The 6,033-nt window shown below is 42.2% G+C and overlaps 1 pseudogene; it reads right to left on the bottom strand.

The window, feature by feature from the left end:
• Positions 1 to 1,877: 1,877 nt before the first annotated feature.
• Positions 1,878 to 2,096, bottom strand: LOC115522851 (annotated as a pseudogene).
• Between the last annotated feature and the right edge of the window lie 3,937 nt (positions 2,097 to 6,033).

Genomic DNA, 6,033 nt, shown 5'->3' on the forward strand with positions numbered 1-6,033 from the left:
GGCCCTTCTTAAAATGCATATTTTAAAACATGAAATGCTAATAGTATAGACATGCATGTTAAAGACAATTTCCTTTATCCAGTGCTGGAAGCAAGAGTCCTTCTGCTTACACTTCTGCTTACAGTTCCTGTGACCCCTTAATAGTGATGACTTCTGAGAAGAAGCCTCAGAAGAAGGTGGAACTGGAAGGAGAACAGATATGTAGTATCTGGCCAAGTAGACAAAACTAATGTAAACAGCACAAACTGAGGGGATGGAATCAAAAGGAACTGCGTCTGCTGAGCTCTACTCGCCACACCTTCCCCTCAGGCTGAATGTGTGCCCCCTGCCACCAACACAGGGGTGATTGCATGTCTACTATTTATTGTGTGCCTGCTGCAAGCAACGCACCACCTTAACAGTTTTAGAAACATCCTTTATAATATTTCCAACAACCTCTGGGAAGAATATCACAATCTCCATTTTCTCAAATTTGGAAAGTTAGGATCAAGATTGTGTAAGCAACCAGTCCACGATCATTCAACCCTTCCACAGAATCCAAACTCTGGTGTTTCTGTTGGTTAGAAAATGAGGGCAAGGGACAGAAAAAATGACCTCTCTTATGTGATGGAGAAGTGATTACCGAGCTCCAAAATGCGAGTAAGGAAATGTGTCACTGCAGGAACTTAGAAAGTCCTAATCCATGCTGGGCTGGCTTCTGGTGTGGCCTCCTACAAGGTAATCTTGTTCTCATCTTGTTTCCTTTAATTATGTATTGAGCTGACAGTAGACTTGCCACTGAATATGGAACAAAAGCTTGGCCTTTCCCTGAAGTTGCAGTTCTCAGGGCAGCAAACTATCACCAAACAGAAATTCCAGCTCTGACCATGTGCCAGGGGCATCTGCACCTGTGGAAGGAAGTGTTCTCCGGCTCTAAAGAGGTACAACAGGTTGGCTCAGTTGGCTCTTCTTTGGCTGGAGAGAGCAGATTTCGAACATCTCCCAAGTCTTTTCAGTGATGTCCCAAGCGTAGCTTGATACCAGTCATGGTGTAGGTATGTGCACCATGGAAATTAGCAAACACTGTAAGTGAAGGCTTTTATCTTGGAGATCCATTGATTATTGGGCCTTTCCCTGAAGGATCAAAGGCCATTGATTAGATACTGCCATCTGTCCTGCTGTGGCATATACAAGGTGGTCCATGGGTAATATCAACTGAGTCTACAAAAACATATTGGGGTTTTAGGGAGCTGATAAATATACCCATTTTCCCCAACCCAGTTCTGAACTAAGTAAAATACAAAGAGCAGTCAGATAGATGGAGCCCAATGTATAAGCTCTGTTGCTGGTAAAGGCTAGGTTGGTGAATGTGGTTTGGGTGCAGCAAGAAGGGACTTCCTAATACTATACTCCAGAATCAAGCAGAACTACCCATCTATCACAAGCTCATCTGGACGACCAAAAGCTTTTCCATATGGAGCTCTCCTCTTGAAAAACTTATAGTACTGAGAATCAGAACAGAATACTTGATTTCTTTGGGCAGTTGACTCTCAAGAATAAGGGCAGAGGAAAGGACTGAGCTCTCTTTGCCTGGTTTCTGTCACAAAGTCACTGGTAAGAGGAGTCCTCCTCTCTGGGGAGGAATCAGAGAGGGACCAGATAGACAGTAGAAGCATTTCTTGCACTGAGTGCCCACCACATGGAGGGAGATATCAATTAGGGCCTGATAACCATTGTTCTATGAAAACCTAGAGACAACCAAGTGGGAAAGTGATGAAAAATGTAAACTGGATTCTATTTTTCCAGGTTCATAATGTATTGTACAAACTGAGTATCACATGGTGAGTTGACATTAGCTTGTCCAGGCATGGGAACTTAACAGATGAGGTACTGACTGTTTAGAGTTCGTATGTGGCTTTCATACCTGAAGGTTTTTTAGACCATAACTTCAAGTATAAAACTACCAAAGCAATGCCGCTGCATGTGGCCAGTGCACAATTCATTCTCCCTGTGGGAGTATTGGACTATTTTTTAATACCAGTGAAATGGAATTGGGCATGAGTTTCTGGTACTACTATGATTTCAATCTCACAAAAGACACAGATTCTGCAGCCCATACACAGCTACCTCTTGGCCCAGCTGGAAGAAGCCCTGTAAACTGGATTTTGTGGGTCTCAATATGGACACACTCTGCCTTCCCAGTATTGATGTTTTAAGAAGTATCAGATTGTCCTGCATCTGGAGGAATATATAGTGGTGTTCTTATCACACATACATACATACACACACACACATACATACACACACCCTTCTGGCTATGACATTGCAGATGGAGTCTACAAAAGTGATTGTAATCTATACAAGATTTTCATTTTTTTATATTTTTAATATGAAATTTATTGTCAAATTGGTTTCCATACAACACCCAGTGCTCATCCCAGCAGGTGCCCTCCTCACTGCCCATCACCCACTTTCCTCTCCCTCCCACCCCCCATCAACCCTCAGTTTATTCTCAGTTTTTAAGAGTCTCCTATGGTTTGCCTCCCTCCCTCTCTAACTTTTTTTTTCCCCTTCCCCTCCCCCATGGTCTTCTGTTAAGTTTCTCAAGATCCACATAAGAGTGAAAACGTATGGTATCTGTCTTTCTCCGTATGACTTATTTCACTTAGCATAACACTCTCCAGTTCCATCCATGTTGTTACAAAAGGCCATATTTCATTCTTTATCATTGACAAGTAGTATTCCATTGTATATATAAACCACAACTTCTTTATCCATTCATCAGCTGATGGACATTTACTCTCTTTCCATAATTTGGCTATTGTTGAAAGTGCTGCTATAAACATTGGGGTACAAGAGCCCCTATGCATCAGCACTCCTGTATCCCTTGGGTAAATTCCTAGCAGTGCTATTGCTGGGTCATACGGTAGATCTATTTTTAGTTTTTTGAGGAACCTCCCCACTGTTTTCCCGAGTGGCTGCACCAGTTTGCATTCCCACCAACAGTGCAAGAGGGTTCTTATTTCTCCACATCCTCTCCAGCATCTATAGTCTCCTGATTTGTTCATTTTAGCCACTCTGATTTGCATGAGGTGATATCTTAATGTGGTTTTGATTTGTATTTCCCTGATGAGGAGTGATGTTGAGCATCTTTTCAGGAGCCTGTTGGCCATCTGGATTTCTTCTTTAGAGAAGTGTCTATAGAAGCTTTTTATACTATAGGTCTTCTCCAACCCTGAGACATCTTGTGTAATCTGGCTACAGGTGAGAAATTCTTATGGGACCTGTCAGAGAGTAAGCTTTGCCTTTCCTTCTGCTCTGTGGGGTCTTTTTCCAGGGGCCTTGGGGATATCCAGACTTTACCCTGATACCACTGACTTCCAGTTTCTCCATTGGTTGTGAGCTAATGCAGCTTAAGGTGGCTGGTCAGCAGACTATATGAGGGGTGACATTCCGTAGGGTGTCTTTACAAAGTTTCCTTCAGTGCATATTCCCCTGGTTTTCATTTAGAAAATGTGGAAATATTCTACCCTTATCAAACTACTGGTATCCTGCCTGCTACAGCATTGTAGGCCAGAGAAGCCTTGAATGGTGTGGTTGGGCTGCTTTCCAGACTTAGCCCTTAGCTCTAGATCTATTATAGAGAAACTTCTCTAGAACTTCATATCCTCTTGGAACAATGAAAGGGCTATAACTCTTTCCACAGACTCTTAGTTTAATGTGAAAGACAACACCTAGTTGGTTACTGATATGCTTTTTGGGACATGAATTTGAATCCTGTGGAATTTCTCTTGTGCAAGTTGGGTCATGGTATCAGTCTCCTTCCACTGGCCTCAAAAGTCATCTTCTGTCACAAAACAATCTAGAATCTCTTCTGAGTCTAATTATGTTTGGATTATAATTTTTAAAGCTTGGGAGTTTAATTAAAACCGAAATGGGAGTGTACTTTACATTTTATTGGTTGGAGCCCTTCTGATTAATTGCATTAGATTGTTAGTACCTCCAGAAGATTTTCTTATTTTATTGACGTAAGCCTGGACTTTATAGGCAAACTCAGTGTTTGCCTGTTCATCTATTTAACAGCTGTTTAGTGAATGCCCACTGCGTAGTAGGCTCTGTGCTGGGCATGGAGGATAAATGCACGCTCAAGGAGTGGAATGAAGAGAAAGGCACACTGGCCAAACATTACAGTGTAATGAGCAACGCAATGGTGGTTTACTAGAAACAGTGGAAGGATGGGAGAGATGTTGAAGGCAGCCTGGGTGAGTCATGAAACACTTGAGCTAAACTTGAAGTATGATACGGGGTTTTCAAGAAGACACAAAGGGAAAGAGCCTTCCAGGCAGAATGGAAGGCTTAGAGAACATGGCATTTTGGGGAAGTTCAGTATTGGAGCACCAAGGGCAAAGGAAGCAGGGGGTGAGGCCTACAGTTGGCCAGATACTGCTCTTACTGCTGTATATTAATTCTCTTGCCTAATTTTGACAACACTACGGAGGTGGTGTTCTTAGCTCCATTCAACAGAGGAGAAAACTGAGCCTTAGAAGGATTGCATAACTTGCTCAGGATTATTGACCTAGTAGTTGTTAGGGTTGAGATTTGACCCCCATGTAGAAGCAACATTCATCACTATAGAAAACTGCCTCCTTATGTTTATCTTCATGCTTCAGCTCACAGACAAACTTGGTTTTCAGTCCCAACAAGTAGCTGCTGAAATCCCTGTTTTCACTGGAGATACTTTTGTCTACAAGGTCAGCAAAAACAGCTGGTGTATGGAATGCAGCCATTTTATATGATCACTCCTTGACTAAAAGAAACGCAGTTCAAACCCCATTCCTCCAAACATGACAATTGCTATGTGGCAAAGCTTCAAGCTCAAATCTGAGGCTCAATAATTATCAGCTAATCAAATTGTAGTGCCACCAAAATTCAGGCATACCCTTAAAGTAGCTTCTGCAGGGTTTGAGTTGTCGAGGAAGTTTTGGAGAGAGCTGTTTGAAAGTAGAGGAATGAGCATGTTTATTAAAAAAGCATGAGAAAAACAAGCATTAGGGCTTTTACCACTGGGCTTCCTGGGAGGCTCCATTCTCCTGATACCTGAGGCCACGCATGAAGGGCCAGCTTGGAACGATGGAAATGCCGGAGAATCTGCAGTCTTAGATCTTAACTTCCGTCATGTCAGACCCCGTTGGAGTTTGGGCAAGAAACTTCCTCATTTTGATTTCCATGCTTGCATAGAAGAGTGGCTCAATGCCCTGCTTCTGGGGCCAACTGGGTGTGCTCGGGCAAGATGCACAACTCTGTGTTGGTTTCATAGCTGCAAATCAGGGATAGAAATAGTTTCTACCTCGCAGGCTGTTGGGAGAGTAACTGAGCCCAGGCGTAGAGGATCTTAGAATGGTGTTGACAGAGAAAGCACAAGTCACATGAGCTTTCATTACTGTTGTTTTCTTCTAGTTCTGGACTTCCCTCCTCCATCCAAGGCGAAGTGATCATTTCTGCAGAAAATCATTCTTCTTTCTCTTTAAAATTTTTTTCTAGTTAAGGAAGGCAAACTTAAACTTCTTTGTGTTGTAGTACACTTGCCAACGTTGCATCGACCTCCAGCCTGGGCATGCCATGTCCAGAACTTTGTTTGCTGCAGCTCCTCAAGACCAATGGGAATCCATTTTGTTCAGACAAACAATGGTGACCTTTTCTCCTGTTTGCTCTGTGGCAAAAATTATTGTCTTTTTGCCATAACCAAACATGATGATCTTTGTATAATGGAAAAACAAATATCAGTGAACTTTTTATTTGTTTTTTTCGATGAGGAAAACCTATTTTAAGTTGGCAAATTCCACTGGAAATAAATCATATTGCTATAGAAACCATGCACAATTACCCCTGAAATGTGGTTGCTATATATGTTCTTTAAAGGCACATGCGTGAAGCATTATATTTTAGCACGTATTGACTTTCAATTCTGTTTCCATAGTGTTAGACAAGAACCCGTCTGCTGACTGCTTCTCTGTTCAGCCTTTTAGGATTCCTTGCTATCTTTGGGATGTGAAA

The sequence above is a fragment of the Lynx canadensis genome, chromosome C2 (genome assembly GCF_007474595.2).
Source record: "Lynx canadensis isolate LIC74 chromosome C2, mLynCan4.pri.v2, whole genome shotgun sequence".
Taxonomy (NCBI): domain Eukaryota; kingdom Metazoa; phylum Chordata; class Mammalia; order Carnivora; family Felidae; genus Lynx; species Lynx canadensis.